Source organism: Coturnix japonica, chromosome 17, assembly GCF_001577835.2.
Source record: "Coturnix japonica isolate 7356 chromosome 17, Coturnix japonica 2.1, whole genome shotgun sequence".
NCBI lineage: Eukaryota > Metazoa > Chordata > Aves > Galliformes > Phasianidae > Coturnix > Coturnix japonica.
In genome coordinates this window covers 6,537,654-6,555,562 of record NC_029532.1, presented here as the reverse complement: position 1 = coordinate 6,555,562, position 17,909 = coordinate 6,537,654, and the positions used below count along the sequence as shown (strand labels likewise).

General features: G+C 47.0%; 1 long non-coding RNA gene across 4 annotated transcripts; it reads left to right on the top strand.

Annotated features, from left to right (window-relative positions):
* Positions 1–33: 33 nt before the first annotated feature.
* LOC107321722 lies at positions 34–17,544 on the top strand. 4 transcript variants are annotated; one of them, XR_001558655.2, is made up of 4 exons: positions 34–415; positions 577–799; positions 1,895–1,983; positions 4,900–8,613. It is a non-coding gene; the product is annotated as an uncharacterized LOC107321722 (long non-coding RNA). The 4 variants fall into 4 exon arrangements; XR_004309112.1 differs by having other exon boundaries at positions 494–799; XR_004309111.1 differs by lacking the exon at positions 4,900–8,613 and adding an exon at positions 17,473–17,544 and having other exon boundaries at positions 34–799.
* The last annotated feature ends 365 nt before the right edge of the window (positions 17,545–17,909 follow it).

Sequence of the window (17,909 nt, the reverse complement as noted above, 5' to 3'; positions counted from 1 at the left end):
ACAAAGCCGTGTTGGTAATGGTGAAAGCACGGCCGGAGAAGGAAGTTAATGAACAAAAAGTCCCAAGCTCGGCTTGCTTTCGCTATCAGCTTTTGTTCTTTCCTTCCGTCGTGCCAAATCGCAATTTTTACCCTCGTCCTTTAAGCGCGGTCTAATTTGTGGCAGCGGAGCAATGTTATCCTCGGTATTTATCTATTATTTATCAGCGAGCACTGCTGGAGCTGATGGCAGGAGCGGCCTGCAGACAGCCCCACGTTGTGAATCCAGGCTGCCCTCACAGGTGATGAACCATGGAAGGGACCCTCAGGGTTATCAGGCCCCCCCGGGCAATGCACACAGGCCTCCAGCTCATGTTGCCCAGGGCTTCATCCAGCCTCCAGCCCTGCCATGGATGGAGCATCCACAGCCCCTTTAGGTAACGTCTTACAGCACCTCGGCCCTCTCAGCAAAAAAGCTTGCCTCTGACAACTCATCTGAACCTCCTCTCTTTTAGGTTAAAGTCATACCCCTTGTCCTGTCGCCACCTACCCTTGTAAGAAGTTGATCTGGCTGCATTTGGATGTTTTTTTCCCTCAGTAACCTTTCAACTCCAGCTAACCTGGGCTTCACCTCCAGCAGTACCACCCAGAGCCACCTCTGGATTTTGACCTCCAGCCCCACTGCTACACCTGCCCCATCTGATGGAGCAAGCTGCAAGCAAAGCTAAATCCTTCATCCTGAAGAGCCACCCCAGGTACCTGCTTCCCACTCAGCCCCACCTCATCCCCATGAAGCTCTGCCATGGCTGCAGACCTCTCAGGTAAGCACAGGACGCCATGTGAGCCCACTGCTGAGTGCAGCACAGAGGATGCTGCAGTCCCATAGCCATGCTGTGCACACACACAAAGCCCCTCTCCCGGAATTGCAGAGCTCCTGTGAGTAATGGAGGCTCTGAAACTAATTACAAGGGCTGCAGCTCGTGTCCCCCTCACAATGGGCTCTGACACTGTGTGGCAGGCCTTCCTTTGGCAATTGGGCTTAGCAGAGCACACAGAAATGAGGTGCTGGTAGGGCTCTGATTGAGGGCAGTGAGCTCAAATTACATCTACCTGCTGCATGCCTAACTTGCAAACATGGGATGCTCACCACATTCAGATACTCTGATTTTGGGACAGAGCAGCTGCTGATGTCTTCCCTATCTCCTCCTGCTTTGGTGTCTACACACTTAGCATCTCCTTTGTAGCTCTGAAGAGACATTTCATTAGTCCAAAAGCTGCAGGGTGGAGGATTTTGCGTTTCTCTTAAAAGCCCATCTCAAATACCATGTAATAAAGATGGCTTTTCTGAGCTTCAGGACTTCTCTTCAGCTCTGCTTTGACCAAGGAAGCCTAGCGCTACCAAATGGGGCCCATCCTGTCTTAATGCAGGCTATTCTGTTACACTGGTTATAGAATGGAATGGAGACACAGAGACAATTAATTATGTGGGGGGAAAAAGAAAGAAAAGTTCTTAATGCCACCTGTAGCTTTGTGACAACTCCGTATTGATTACACCAAGGAGAAAAACAGTAGATTACCAGCCAAGTTGGAATGCACTGTCAATATATTTAATTGGAGAAAGGAAAAGACCAGTTTGCTGGTTAATTAAGAACCATATCAAAAGAAGGCTAGAATTACTTGGAAATAAAAACTTGAAATTTCCCTGGCCTCACAATGACCTCTACTCCTCTCCCCTCAGCTTTCTCTTTATACTGAGGGCCAAACCTCTTTATGCTCCCATTCCTCCAAGCAAAGACATAACTGATAGTGCCAGTAAGCAAAGTAGCTCTGTATTCATTTAGTGTGCCAGCAAGTGTTACCACTCTTCAATGTAGAGAAGGTTTAAATCTCATGCACGCTTTTAATTCCCTATGCAGGTATCGTGGGTTACAGGAAAGGATTGCGCTGCTGATACCACCAGAATGAAATAGCATCTCGTGACTGTTCTAGCATGGTAAAGAAGTTGGTGAGTGCTGTGCATTAGGGTTTTAATTATTGGATACACACAAATCATTTATTAGATATTGATTTGCTTTTTAAGAATGTCCTAGCAGTGTGAAAATAGCTGATAATTAACCTATGATTAGATAGATTTACCTCCCTTAGAAAAGCAGGGGAATCTCTGAGGGTTTACATTTATCAACCATTTCACCGCCCATCCTAACAAGCCAAAAGCAGAAACAAATGAACATTTGGAATGAATCATACAGAATTCACCACAGTTCTCACCTCTGGAAGAGCTGAGAACAAGGATTTCAGATGTATAATATTCAGGAATGTGCCTGTGATTTTATTAGCTTCCCAAATGGTACCTGGAGGAGCAGGCAGCTAATTGGATACTAGATGTTCATTATCTGTTTAGAAAAGCAATATTGGTAGAGAACAACTGAATCCTAAGAACAGTGCGGGCTGTTGGTTTGATAGAGTTTCATGTAATATATCACAGCATCAGGCTCTAAATTCCACAGCCAGCCCGAGCCCAGCAGCTGCTGATATGCAGCACTTGTGGGCAAAACGCAATTCATCAAATGTGTGAGTGTGGGGAGGGAAGAGACACGCTGAACATAAAGCAGGGCCTCTGTTCAGCCCCAAAAGGGATCTGTTAGACTCTGGGTGCCGAATCCAGCTGCAGCTTTTCCCGTGAGGAAGTTTGCTGTTCTCGTGGTGTCTCCTTGTTCTGGATGGTGACATTATGAGGGACATGAGAGAAGTGACAGCAGCGCCTTCTGTGTGCTCACCTGCTGGAGGTGTGAGGTGGCAGCCTCCACATTTCTACATTCAAATAACCCAGAAAGAATCACCATTATCACTTCCATTCCCATCCAGCTTTCAGCTAAGGGCTTTGCACCACCTTCCAGCCACAGAGGAACTAAACTTCCTTCTGGCAGTGCAGAATTATTATCACTAATGGTGGGAAATGGAGGTTGCCAGGCAGTGCACACCTAGGAAATAAGCTGTGCTTTCTGTCTGTCCGTTGCCTCACTCCTAAGGTCACACCTGTGGGCTGCAGGTTCAAAACCACACATCAGACAAAATCACGGGCTTGCTACAGGAGGGGGACAGGCATCTGCTGGCTCCCATGGCACTGGGGCTTTGCCTTGGAGCTCAGTACAAAGGCGTGAAAACTCAGCTGGGAAATCATTACATTTACTGAGCTTTCACAATGGAGTTCTTAATAAGGAGACTTTCCTCTTAAAATGAACGGAAATGAACTGCAAAGCAATCAGACGAGTTGATGCCACAAACAAGACCGCCTGGCTTGAATTTCTCGTTCGGATGCTATTCAACGCCACTGTTATTTCTGAGCACGAAGGTGCAGCCAAGTCTGGAAATGGAGGGATTTGAGAAACAACAGGAAGAAATTCCATATCCCCTACCTGCCCCAGTGAAACGTTACAAGAGACCTGGGGATAATTATTACAGGGCTGTTCCAACCGCAGTCAGGGTCTGCACCAGGTGGCAAAGGGTTAAGCCTGAGTTATTTTGAACAATAGATTTCACTTGATTTTTCTGTGTTTCCTACTTTGCAGACTTACATTCTGAGGCTTTACAACTTAATCCCCACTGTAGTAATAAATTTTTTTTAATCCTGTGTTTAAAATATGAGATTTACTTGTCAAAATCTGGATATGCAGCAGGAATTATAATCGCTGTTCAGCAAAAGCAATTCGCTTCAAGTTCATGCTGGTGTTTAGGAGAGTTTGCCAGGTGCTTTATGTGAGCGCTCGAGGTGTGCTGCTTGCAGAGGGCAGGGTGGCCTTCCCTTGGTGCTGGGCATGCAGTAAGTTAACAAGCATTTCACAGCTCAAGTTTCCCATTTTCCTTTGTGCGTGTGTGTGTGGTGTTAACAGTAACATCAGGTCCCTCACGCAGCACCTACCAGACCATTACTACTTGACAATAAAGTGTTAACTCTAACCAGAATTGGGTCATAAAGCAGCTTTGCCATCTCACAGCCACAGCTGGGAACCACTTGGCCAAGGCCTTGGGCACAAGGCTTTGGGAAGGGTGTTTCTGGTGTGGAATCGACACTGGGCAAACCACTGCTTCATCCATGTGAACGCACTCCAAGAAACACATCAAGTGCCTCTAAAATGTAATCATTCCTCAGCAGAAATTCATCATCTCTGCTCAAATCTCCCCAGTCAAAAACTCGCGTCACAGAATGGCTGTGGGTTCCAGCTCCTGTAGCAGGAAAAAATAAAGGTATTCTCGTGCCTCACTGAACCCAGCCCAAATTCCCTTCCCGGCAAGTCCAGCTGCATCTTTATCCAAACACTGTGACCTAAACTGCAACAAATGGAGCCAACCCTTCCATCAAGAGAGGCTGAATTTATTGTGGGTGAAGAACAACAAATCATAGGCTTTCAGATTTATGGTCCCCAGCATCTGAATTGACTGTACAGAAAGCAGCCTTTCCAGCACTCTATTCATTTCTTTAATAAAGTTGAAAATGTAAAATATGCATGCATGCAGAGCCACCCAATCTGAATTTTATGTAAAGCGTGCAATAAGATTATGGATGGTAGCAACATATGACTCCTTGTAATTTCATTATGTAAAAAGACACAGTTGGGATCTCTTAGGCTCCTATTTAAACATTTGTGAATTAAATAATGGAAGGTATGCAAGGCCAGGATTGGACAGCATCATTTTCCAATAGGCAGAATTGATAGGCGAGTGGTTTCAGTTCTTGAAGCTGTAACAGTCCGTGTTGCCTAATTAGGGGTGAAGAAAAAATAAGCAGCAGAAATCTGTCAAGATGGGGAGAAAGCAAAACGTAATGCAAACTTCAGACCCTGTAACCAACACACCCTGAGCTCCAAATCTTTGTAGGGTTAGATCTGCATGCTAACTTTAGTGCTTGTATCTGTCACCTTAGGGGAAGCACAACAACAGGCTCTTGCTTTCACTGCTCTGCCCTCAGTGCAACTTTGGTGCTGTGCTGCAGGCACCAGAGCCCTCTGCCTCTCACCCTGGATCCACAAAGGAGCAGGTGATACAAACTCGTCATCTATGAACAGACATGGGAGCCCTTTCCAGAGGAAATGTAAGGACACCATCAGGTACATCCAGCTGTCTGCTCTTCCCTGGGGCTGACGGCAGTACCCCGTAGCTCTAACCTGTCAGTTCAGAGCATCTAACTTAATGCGTCAGCTGCACACCTATGCCCTGTATGCAATAACCAGGCACAACGTGCCCTTTCCCCTGCCACCCTCCAAAGATAAAATAAAAAGATCTCACGTTAAATTTCATCAAGCACCTGTCACAGGTTTCTTTGTAAAACAGTTTGATCACAGTGACAGTATAACCAAGGAAGGAAAAGGATTGAGCACATTTTGGTTTTATGACGGAATGCACGGGACATCTCGTACCCTGAGTTAAGTAAACCCTAACCTGTGTGGGCAATACCTGCTGGTTAATAGAAATGCCATTATTTAGACCATCACAATCAATACATTGGATTTTGCTTCTGCAAGTGAAAGGGCTGTTATTTTTCATATGGTTTGTCAATAGGCTCTGGGTTAAGAGATATATGAAAGATATTCTACACAGGCCAGAGAGTTATGAGCTCTCAGGTGGATGAATTATTTAAGCTCTTTTCACTTCTATAAAAAATAAATACGGGGATGGCCAAAACGGATGCCATAAATTCTGTTTCTGATCTCAGATTCCCATCTTTTCTTGTCTGTTCCAAAAGGCCTGGGCTCTTTGTACTGAAAACCTCTTGCCGTTTGCATCCATGAAGGGAAATACATTATTATCACTGAGATAGCGTCCCTTGGTCTGGACTTTCAGGTGAACATTTACAACATACAGGAATTTAGAGGCAAAAGGAGATTGTAAATAGGGCTGGAGGTTGGAAGGAAAGACATGGATTTCTCTAATCAAAACCTCTTCTTGCTCAGTAGGGTCGCCTTCCAAACCAACACAGTCCTGCTGCTCTCTAGAGATGTCCTCAGCCACTGCAGTCCTTTACATCTCATTTCCTGCCCCTTGCTCCTAGTGGCTTGCTCAGTGGCAGGGAAAAGGCAAAAGGGCAGAACTGAACTTGTACTTTTTCTTGGCAGCTCCCCCTGTCGTTCCTGCATCTCTGCCACTGGCTGGAGGCTACCTGTCCCCATAAAGAAACCTCAGCAGAGGAAATTAATTCATGGCAAACAGAAATGAATTATTTGAGGACAAAATAAAATCTGTGTACTACAGACAGTACGTACCATGGCAGCTCCTATGCTGCCTTCATTGGGTGTCTGTCTCCCAGTTTGGCTCCAGTGATTCTCTCCAGCCCTCACACACCAACTCAGCAGAGTTTTCTGCCCTACCACTCTAGCTGACATGATCCACGAGTTCACCTTAATGAACGCCATGTACCCCAACAACAAGTTCAATATATTTTTCCTCCATTCACATGTGTGCTCAGAAAAGCCACAGCTCAGAGGATGGCTCCTCTTTGTTGCCAGATGCTGGAGGGATGTTAAAGCAGAAGGGGAGTTCTCCAGCCTGCTCCCACGTATTAGAATATTGCTTCCCTTCCCCACCAACACGTGCTCAAAGCACTCTAAGGCAGCCTGCTCTGTCCTTGCCGTTTCCTTACCCAATGCACTCTAGTTAATACCTTTTTCATAAGGAGTTTTAAATTATAAGTCTAAATGAGGCCAATAAATTATACTTCATAAAATTCTGTGCACATCATTTTCCCGCAGAAAAGGCTCCAAAGAAATATTTTCCGTGCCACCACCTATGTTCCCATCCCTTTGCAATATAACATTTATTCTAATATTAAAATGGCAGCTGCTCTATAAATTGTGAATCATTAGCACTCTTCATTGATTTTTCCCTTGCAGCCTGCAACCCTGGGCAGCGACTGTGTGTGAATATCAGTCTATTGGATTGAGATTCATATCCTATTTGAGGGTCAAAGACCGAGACCTCATGAGCTTGAACTTCTATCAGCCTAAAGCTGATCAATACTTGGAGATATATTTGATCCTGGCTGCTAGCACAGATTAAGTGGCCATAAATACAATCAAAAACGTGAGGAGAGAGTCATTCCATTTCAGTATATTAGTGGTGATTTTGCGCTGGCTGAGGCAGAAAAAAATCCATAATCATAAGCCTTATTAAAGAACAATATCCTTTGAGGGCTTTTTGTTTTCCTCTTTAGATAATGTGAAGCCTTGAAAAATAGACATAGAAATAGAAAGAAATAGAGACACTGTGTTACACCGCTGGGGACCACGGCACTCAGGGAAATTACCTTCCTATTTTTAGGCATGTTTACAACACGCCTATTTGCAGCATTACCTTTGATCCTAAACTCTAATTTATAGGATTCTTTTTATATGCCTGGGAGACCCGGAATGGAAACAACCGTAAGCATGGCATGAAGTCAAGGGGACTGATTGGAAAAGCAAAGGACTAACTGCCTGCAGGAGGGAGTGTGGGTGTAAGTGTGGGGAGGAACCACTGCACTCGTCTGCAGGGCACAGCATCCTCCATCAGCCAGTGTTAGGAGGGAAGGCACCGCCTGCCCACAGCCAAAGGCATCCCAGTGTTTATGTTTACGTGGCTTTGTGTCCTTGTGGTGTCCTTGTGCAGAGAGACTTCATTATCATAAAGAATATGTTTTTATTCCGCTACATAAGTACTACTTATTATCGTCTCATACATTTTCTGACACAACCAAGGGGTCTTTATTGTTGTACATCAAGGTCACTGACAAGTAATATATTCAATCTATTAAGTTATTAGGGAGATAAATAATTTGGATGCAAGCTGAACTCTGAACTTTTACCTTTTCCCCTGACAGACGGGCAGTTTCTTGGCATTCATACTAATCTTGCCTGTGCTTGAATAGTAATTCCATTAGGGTTATGACTGCAGCTGTACATATGCAACGACCTCAAATACAATTTCTTTATGGAGATGGGCAATAGGAATATTAAAATTTTAAGCCAAAGAGGATGTAATTTAACTTTGCATTATTTATTGTGGATACAAATCCTTTATAATATTAAAGGATAAAGAATTAATAAAAGAAAGATCCCATAAACAATCCATAAAGTCAAATGTAGTTCGTGATTTAATGCAATTGCTTTTTAGTGTCTCCTGGTCGCAGACTCACAGCTCATTAAAAACATCTAGTCAAGAATCAAGCATCGCCGCTGCCTTGAGGTCTCTGGGTGCTTCAGGAAGCAGCTCCAGCTCTGCTCCTACATAGACCTGAGAGTGCCTGTGGCTAATCTTAATCCAGAGGTTACTGTGGTTAATTAGTGCCTGAAACCAAGCCCCGTGCACCTGCTGAGCATGGCATCATCCCTACATGTACTCACAATGCCTTGGGCTGGGCAGTGCCCCGGGCTTGGTTGTGTCCCAGGCTGGGTCTCCAGGGTTTGGGAGCTCTGGTTTTCCCTACTCTGATCTCTATCAGAGAGTTTTCACTTCTGAACACTTCATTTCTGCTCCAGAAACTGTGTGCCTTTAGCTTTTAATAGGTGAATGGCGTGTCCTAACTGCTGGGACAGGAAGGGTTTGGAGCATCATCCACAAAAGGGGGTAGAAAACCCAGGCTTTCCTACCATCACTGTTAATGTTCCTATTGCAGATACCAGGAGATTCATACATCTCCTCATCTCAACCAGCAGAGAACTTAGTTCAGTGGAAAAAAAGTGAATGGCATAACAGAAATTACTTCATTAAATCCTATATCCACCCCGAGGTCCCCCCAGTTAGTGCCACCTTTTGCTGGAAATCCCAAAGATCTTTCAGCAAGAGATTAAACAGAGAATTATATCCATGCTCTGAGAAAGCAGGTTTACCACTCCTTACACCCACACAGCAGTTCCCATCTTCCTCACCCAGTTTTTGGAGGAGAAAGCAGACAAGCCTTCCTGTCTGAAAGGTGCAGGGCTACCCTGCGGGCAAGCAGCAGCCCTGTAATTGCATCCCCTGTATCCTCAGTCCCCTGTCTACTTAGTGCAGAAGCACGCACGTATCTGCACCTGAGCCTGCAGGACTTCAGGCAGAGAGAAATCCTACACCCTCTCCATGTCCCCCTGTGACACAGGGCAGGGGAGCAGACTCCTGGACCCTGACACCTCTGTGGGACCTGCAGCCAGGGGGAAGCTCAGTACTGTGAGCATCTCTGCTTGTTCCTGTGGGGTCACATCTCAGCACTGACTGAGAGCTCTGTCACCCCACACCAGATCAGAACCATCCCCAGCAGCCCAAGCAAACAGGAACAGAATGGAAAAAGCAGAAGTCTATGGAATTCAGAGCTGACAAACACCACAGCTGCATGCTTACTCACATCCTCCTTAACATCATTACCAGATAGTTGCAGGTGTGCTTGGTGCTGCAGTATCTGAGAAGGAAATGGTGATTTCTACTTTCTGTTTTACCCATTGGCATCACTATTCTGTTTTTATATATCAGAAAGGTGCTGCTTTAACTTCCTCCTGGGCTTTCCAGAACCAGAGTTGTACACCCACCCATCTTGTTTCTCCCCATAGAGCTGGCATTGCTGCTCCTGCCCCTAGTCGCTAAGGGTGATGCTTTATTCCTGCTCCTGAATACAGGCGTCAGCCCCATCTGGGCACTAACACTGCTGCAGAGATGGAGCACGTCTTTTCACATCCTCTATTCTTCCGCCTTTCCCCCCTCCTCCTCATTTATCATCCCCTGCCCACACCCTTCCTCCAAGCAGAGCCCCATCAGAGCAGGGCACGAGCCCACAGGGGCTTGCACAAAGACCAGCCCATGCAATGGGAGCTTTGCCCATAGAACACGACTGTTTGCAGTCTGCTGTGGGCCAATAAATCAGTTTGAGTTTTGGGTTTTTTTAGTATTTTTTCCTCTTTTTTTTTGGCAACCTCTCTTCATCCTTTGGGATGTTCTGCCTTTGCTACCAACACCACCTTTTGTATTGCAACCAGTGAGAAGCAAAACTCACTTCACATTATTTTACCACTTTTAAATCCAATCTCCCGCACGCACTATTAATTTACATTTAATCAGAACTACTGCACGTGAAATAATTACCCATTGATTATAAGGGGCATATTTATTGAAGATAAATCATACCTAGTGTATTACACGGCTGTTAATCCTCATCTGGCAGGCTTTAAGTAATTAGTTGGTGGTTACTGCAAAGGGGCAGCAAGGTGTTAGGCTGCAGGGTTGCTCTCAGGATGAGATGTATCGAGCCAAGCAAAGCAAAGCGCTCCATGACTTTCAGCTCCCTGCTGCGTCGCAGCAAAAGCACAGCAGCACCAGGTAGAGCTGCCCTCAACAAAGCTCTGAGCTCACTGCATGGAGGCTCCCCACAATGTTCCACATAGGAGCTGTGGGTCTGTGTGGCCAGGGCTGGCTGGGTCACCACTGCAGCCTGATGGACCACATGCACCATGTTTTGCAGCGGGGAGGGTTTGGCTTTGCTGCTGCAAATCAAAAGAATGACATGGATTTGTGGCCTATCATCTTTGGCAGCCTCCTTTAAACTGCTTATTTTAAAACAGGATAAACAGGGGATTAATAACCTTGCAGAACACAGAGAGTCTGGTTCCCCACAGGGCAAAAGGAGTAGGGAAACCTCTGCAGCATCCCCACATCCATCCCACAGCTGGGTGTGGGCTTTGGCCCAGCACCAGAGCCCTGCATACCCATCCATGATAAGCTGTGCCCCCCTCAGACCCCAAAATATTCTACATGCTCAGGATGTGCCCCATTCAGTTATAGGAGCTGAGCAGCGCTGACAGCTGACTGTCCCCTGCTCTGCAGGAATTGGGAGCGGTGAGATTTGGGGTAACCATCCTGAATATTTTATGAACCTTCAAAATAAATCATTTCAAAGTCAAGTCCTGCTTCAACACAGAGGTTTGAAGACTTTGCTTCCCGCACCCCCAATCTAACCAGATAGAAATGCTGGTTCAGAACACACTCCTAAGTTCAGTCTGTCATTAATTGCATCATTTCACCCACTAAGTGAGCACACGGGTGTTTGCTAATGAGTAACCACACAGCACAGCACAAGGGGCTCATTCAGTGCAAGTCCCAACACTGCTCACTTATTTCAGGGCAGATTTTCCACCTGGCATCAGCTGAGATCCCCATGGTGCCCATGGGCAGGGTGTGTGAGGAGGAGCAAGAAGATTCCCTTCACACTTCTCCTGCAAGACCTCGCTGACTCCAAAATGCCACATTTTCAGCAAAGCAGCAGCACACCTAATAAATCACATCTGCACGCTGCTTTATTCAAAGGCACTGACAGTTTAGGATTGACGACACCCAGGGCAACCCAGTGTCAAGCACTCCTAATGAAAACTATCCCATTTTGCTCCAGTAGTAGCAGCTGCCAACAGACATAATCTACTGGCATATGGAGAAGGCCATGCTAATCCCTGCAAGGTCATTAACAAGAGGGTGAAAATTACATGCAAAGCACCAGCTGTGGCATCCCCTGCTCCCTCACACTTGATGTAGCAGGGGCAACAGAGGTGAAAAATGCAAGCACATCTCTGCAGGCCAAGTGTTTCTATTAAGAGCACAGCTATTTTTCCCTGTCCCCAAACCAAGGTTCAGTGCTACTGAAATTCTTCCTGTGCAGAAGAGCAGAAAGCCTTCAATAAGCCAAACTTGGGGTCCAGCCCACCTTACCCCCAGCAGGAGAACTGCAGCCAGGCAGCCCATTCCTGTGGTCTCACCTTGCACTGATGTTCTGTACAAGCTCTGCGTCCATCTACCCAAGCTCCCTCCCAGGGAATATTTTCCCCCCTCATATTTACTTGGGAACTCAAGAGCTGCTTTTGTCTTTTTTGTTAAATCACACCCACCTTTTTGTAAGCAATAAATCACAAAGTCTGTCAGCCACCTCCCAGCAAACAACAGCCTAAAACAAATCTTTTCCAATCTAAATCCCAGCCCGCGGAACGATCAATCCCATAAACCCTGTGATTGTTAACGTTACTTTGGGTAATGTTTAAAAACATTAATTTCAAAAAATGTAATAGGAAAAAAGCTCTTCAAATGGGCACAAAGATAAATGGTCGCCAGCAGCGTGACCTTTCTCCATACCACGGTGACATTGAAGCATTTTAAAGTTATTTACATTTTCATTCTTCCTTGGAAAAATGTTGACAGGGCTTTCACGGGCAGTAATGGATCCTCTGCAACATCTGTGGAAAGCACAACGGCATCGAGAGCCCTTCCTCAATTCCTCTTCCCTGCCTCGTGCAAAACAGCCTTAATTAATGAAGGAGAGGTGACTTCAGAGCACGGCTCCTCATTAGCACGGCGCTGATGGCTGGTGACACAGCTCCCCAAAACACCGCTAATGCAGCCTGCAGCACTGCTCAGCACCAGCGCCTCCCTGCACCAAACACGTGTGCTTTCAGCCCCACTTCTCAGTGCTGGATTTGACCACTTGTGCTTCATGCACTCGTACACACTTGCATGAACTGTGGCTGTGTAACACGTCCATCTGAGTGATGCTGCACAGCAGTGTGATGGTTCACAGGTAGCGCTGGACAGGCACAGCCTGCAGCTCACATCCCTCAGGATCCCACGACCACCTGTGTCCCAGACACACCTCCCTGCCTTCAGCAAAGGAAGCACAGCCCCATCGAGGCTCCGCAATGTGATTCCACTTGCCTCAATGCAATATTCATGGTGAGAAGCGTGCCAGCCGTGCAGCACAGGAGCGATCGCCTTCCAGCTGTGCTGTGCCTGCAGGGCAACGCAGCCTCAGCCCAACTGCAGCGCCTCAAAGCCCCATGAGCACACAGGGATGCAGCAGCACCTCACACCTGGCCTCTGCCTTCTGCATGGAAGGGTGACAGAATACCCCATCTGACTGCAGTGTATCCAATTAGCGTCCCTCTGAGTTAATGAGATGTTTCAATGAACATAAAGGACTATTTTTCCTGAAAATGATGATTTTCCTGCTGGCAAATCTACTGATAAAACCCTGCACAGATCTGTTTCAATGCATCTGGGCTTCTGCTGCCTCTCCATACCACCTCACTGTGGCAAGGCTGGCCCTGGTGTTGCAGTGCGGCTAATATTGGCATCCCACAATTAGCATGCAGTATATTAACCCGTGCAAATAAATGAGCCTGGTCCTCCAGTCCAGAAAAACACTTGGGGGACCAATTCTTTATTTCTGAGTGTATGATTAGTACAAATTAAAACCAGAGTAAGTTTTAATTTTGCCATATTGCTCAGCTTCATCAAAATGCCCTCGATCCCCAGAGCCAAATCCCAGCAAGAGCACAACGAGGGGATGCTTCAGCTACAATCATCAGGGTAGGCCAGGAAAATTAATTCTGGAGCTCATGGCAGGAACAGAACACAGTGAGGAGGGTGCAGGCAGAAACAAAACTGAAAAGGCTGAGCAGCAAGGAATAGAGAAGGAGCTGGCCACGTTAAATATTGGGCCTATTCTAAATAATAAACTCAACAGCTGCTGCCCTACCACCAGCCCTGAGGTCACCTGAGCTTTGGTTGGTTGGGTTTCAGTTAGGAAAAGCTGCATGTTGGAACTCAGCCCCGTCCATCCCCCTTATCCATCCCCGCAGACAGTCCATGTACAGCTCACAGCCCACACAAACAGCAGGGCAGCCTCTGCAGGAGCCCAACCATTGCAACTTGGAGATGAAATCAGTCCCATCCCAAGGATATGGGACAACCCCAAACCAGCCCCACAGCACTGACCTGCAGCACAGGGGAGATCTCAGCCCTGAGTCCACCAAGGTTGAGCCTAGGGGAGCAGGAGCAGTACCTGAGAGCAGCAAGGACATGATCCTGGAGAATGAGCCTACAGCTCTGCACCAGCAAACAACAAATGCTCCCTCAGGCCCCTCCTGGGAGCACAGGTGGCTCTGGTTGAGGCTGCTCCTTCTTTGCAGTCCTCACAGGTGGCAATAAGCCACACACCCTGAGCAGGATGTGGGCTGGGGTCTCATTGCTCTGTGCTGCCTTGTGCCTCTGTGCAGTGCCCATGATCCACAGAGGGGATCCTGGCACTGCTGGCAAGCATTCTCCCAGTGTGTCATTTCCATAGATTGAGAGCAGCATCCTCCTCCAGCCAAACAGAAGGCATTCCTGAATTAATTTAGATTTCCCGCTGCCTTGTTAGGCCAGCTGGATACGGCACGCTTCATCTCCTCTGCAAACACTGCCTCTGTCCCTATGGGACACTCAGCACTTTATAAACCTGTCAAGCCCTTAAAGCCAATGGCTGTGAGGCTCTGCAATTCAACGCAGTGAGATGTGGGGCCGCACCAGCCCACCCTGCAGAGGGGAAGCAGCACGGCTGGTTTGTGAGTGAGGGGATGCACTTTTGTGCCATGGTTTCATCGGAGAGCAAAAAGATTAATAATATGCATCGCATGATTTATTTCGGAGCATCCAAGCTGCTGCAAACTGTGGTGCTTCAAGAGCATATGTATATACATGGGAAAGAGGAGATTGGCCCCAGAGCCATTTGCATTTGCTGCACTCCCTCCTGTTGTTCAAAGGACTCATCCTGGAGACAGCTGGAGTACCTGCAGCTCTGTGGAAATCAGAGCCTCCTGGTGCAGCACACCTGATCCAGCTGGGTTCTGTTTGCAAAATATGCTGTTCTGCCAATCCTGCCCCCCCTCCAACACACCCAGTTTATTTTTCCTGCTCTTCCTGCGTGCTTCTGAAGACATTTTTTGCACCTCCTGTATCAGTTCAGCCCTTGGGGCTGAGCGCTCCCTGTGACCCTCATCGCTCCCATGAGGGTCCCTATCACCCCCATATCCCCAGGCTCTGTCCCTTCCCTGTGCCCATCCCAGGCACAAGGATGCGGTGATGGCGATGGAGCTGTGCTGGCTGTGTCCCAGCCGGGGCCGCACGCTCAGCCCAGCAGCCGGCATCTGATGGTGTCAATGCCTGTTGGGTCCCCAAGGGATGCTAATGTGACTGCAGCAGGTCCTGGCTATTCTCTGCAGCCCAGCATGTTGTTGCTTCATTAAATGCCAAATTGTTACATTAATTCTAACTGCCCTGTAGAGATGTAGCTGTCAGGAATGATTTACTCGCCTCCAGCTGACTTGGGGACTTTTCACAAGCTCCGGCAGAGGAACAGGAGGAGGGCAGGGGATGAGCAGCAGTGGGATGGTGTGCAGCCGGGCAGGGATAGCAGCGCCTACAACATCCCTGGGGGGACAGAGATGCTCACAGCGCAGTGGGAAAATAACAGAGCTAAAAACATTATAAAGGTCTGGAGATCTGCTGTGCCTGGGCTGGGAGCTGCTGGCAGCCAGAGCTGAGTGCTCAGCCACAGAGTTATTTTGTGGACAGCACTGTGACACTGCTGTGTTGGAGCTCTGTGATCACTGCTCCCAGTTCTACTGTCTCTGCCCGAGGGATGGATTGTGTATATATGTCAAAAACTCTCCCTGGTTGGTCAGGATTAAGAGGGAGCCACATGTCTGTGTTCTGCCACTCTTTCCTTGGGCTCAGAGCAAGAATCCCAGTGCTTCACCACCCAGCACACCCACTGTGTGTGAAGAGACTGGGACCTATGGGGCTGCTCCCTCTCTACCCCTCAGTTGGAAGTGACCCAACCCCTCATTCAAAATGGAAAGAGAAAGAAGGTATGAAAGCTGGTTGTGTTGAAGTCCGTTTAAACCCAGAAGCCTCTTGTGTTTGGGTGTTGGATTATTTACCATCACTGGGCTGCAAAACGTTGTGCACAAAAGCAGTGTGTCCTTCCCACACCCTAAATCAACACCAGCCCTGCAGGCACACACCCCCATATGGGAGGCTCAGCACAAAACACACTCCCGCATGGGGAGATAATAAAGATGTCAGAAAGAACAAAATCAGCATAATTTAAACACCTTTGCTTATTATTATTTTTTTCCCCAGCATATTTGTGCTCGCTTGGTTTTCCTGCCAGCTTTTAACTGAGCCATTTGTGCTGTATAATGTTGTTTTGGGGTGTAAATCCTGAGATTTACAGGAAGTCTGAGAGCTTCCTGCACAGGTTTGGGACACAAGGACTCATCAGAGCTGAACGTGCCATTTAAAAACAAGAACTCACACACTAGATTTTCCTCCCCAGCAGCACAAAACCCGTCTCCTCCTGCAATGCACTCACACCAATCAGCAGAGCTGCAGGAGCTCACCTGCAAAGTGAGCAACGTGAACCACTCTTCCTGATTCCAGTCGGGTTTTATGAGCTGTCACTCCATTAGTTCTGTTGCTTTTATTTCCTTCTTCCAAATTGCTTTTCTTTTTAATGAGAAAAAAAAATAGAACAAAAAAGCATTTCTCTTAATGGGATCTCTGAGTCTCAGCCTGGAGAGAGGAGGCTGAGATGTAGTGTGGCAGAACTGGCATCACTTCCCTTCCCCAATCCAGACATGCATGGGGAGCAGCAGCACTCAGCCTTTGCTGTGAGGGAAGCTATGAACAAGTCTTAGTCTTATAATAACACCATTCCCCCTAAGGTAAACTCCATTTCTGCCTTCGTTCTCATTTCCTTCTTTCAATAATCACCCTTAATAGGAATTTGTTATTAATAATTGAATGGCCAAAATGTATTGCATTGAAACAATTGGCACAGGTTGGAAGGGGTACCTCTGAACCACAGGGCAATGGATCAGAGAGCAAAGAATTCTTGAAAATAAGAGCTCTTCTCTGCATGGGTGAGGTTTTGGCATCTGATTTACACAGCTCCATCATTTTCTAATTAATCCATGAGTTTCGGTGTGCCATGTCCCTGCGATGGCACTGCGAGTCGGCAGCAACAGTTGTCTGTGTGTTACTCGCCTCTGGTGCAGGAAGGGGAGAACCTCCTGGGTCCAGACCCAACTGGAGCCCAATGGGCCATGGGAGGCACTGCTCCCCACACCTGAAATGCCCCAGGAGCTCACGGGTATGGCACCAAGAGCTGAAACTCAGCTGCTTGGGAACCTCGTGGTGCTGCAACCTGGGACAAAGCTGCCCTTGCCTTACACATTTCTACCTGTGCAACGAATACTGAAAGATAACAACAAGCCATCCAAACCAGCCTGAGCACAACCAAGAGCTGGGCATGCAGTGAGCAGCACTGCTCGGTTGTGCTCCCAACAACTGCAGCCCCAAAGCTCCCAGTTCTGTTTCTGCTTCTCAGAGCATTTTTAAACCAGTTGCATTACAGCTGAATCAAGACTTCAAGTTTTGAGAGCTTTGATTTTTATTTTCAGGTATAGCGTTTATTGATATAGATGTGTTGGATGTGAATTTAGCAAAAGACAATTCAAAGTTGAGCTGACAAATTTATTTGCAGCCTTGGAGTATTCGATCATCAGAGAGAATGCGAGAAGATAAATAAAAGACACGGGACAGTCACATCATCTACAGATAATTCCATCATTTGTACAGGTAACGATACACACATTGCTTTGCCTTTCCTCACTATCCACTCGTGCTCTGTCTGCAGAGATACACAAATGCCTCCAACAGAGAAGAGCTGCTGGGAAGGTGCACGCTCATTGCAAAGCACAGCTGGAGCCGACCCAGCAATGTGACCCCAAAGAGACCCAAAGGGCATTTGGCAACAGCGGGGAGAGCGGAGACACTGCAGAAAAAGGCTGCAAAGGGGTCTTAAAGAAGAGCAAAAGATTCACAACCCAGAGCTGCCGGGCTTCCCGGGCCAGAAAACCACCTCTTGCCATCGTGATTAAGGTGGAGGTATTTGGTAATAAATACATCTATTCACTGTTTAATGCTTACATGGAAGAATGAAACTAGCAGTCTATAAATCAAAAAGATGCGAAGCGGAATCAACGGGTGGTCTTCACTTTACAAAGGAAAAGGGTTGATGGTGTGTGATTGGCATATGAAAGAGCATCTTGTTTTAGAGAAGCGGAGGTGAAT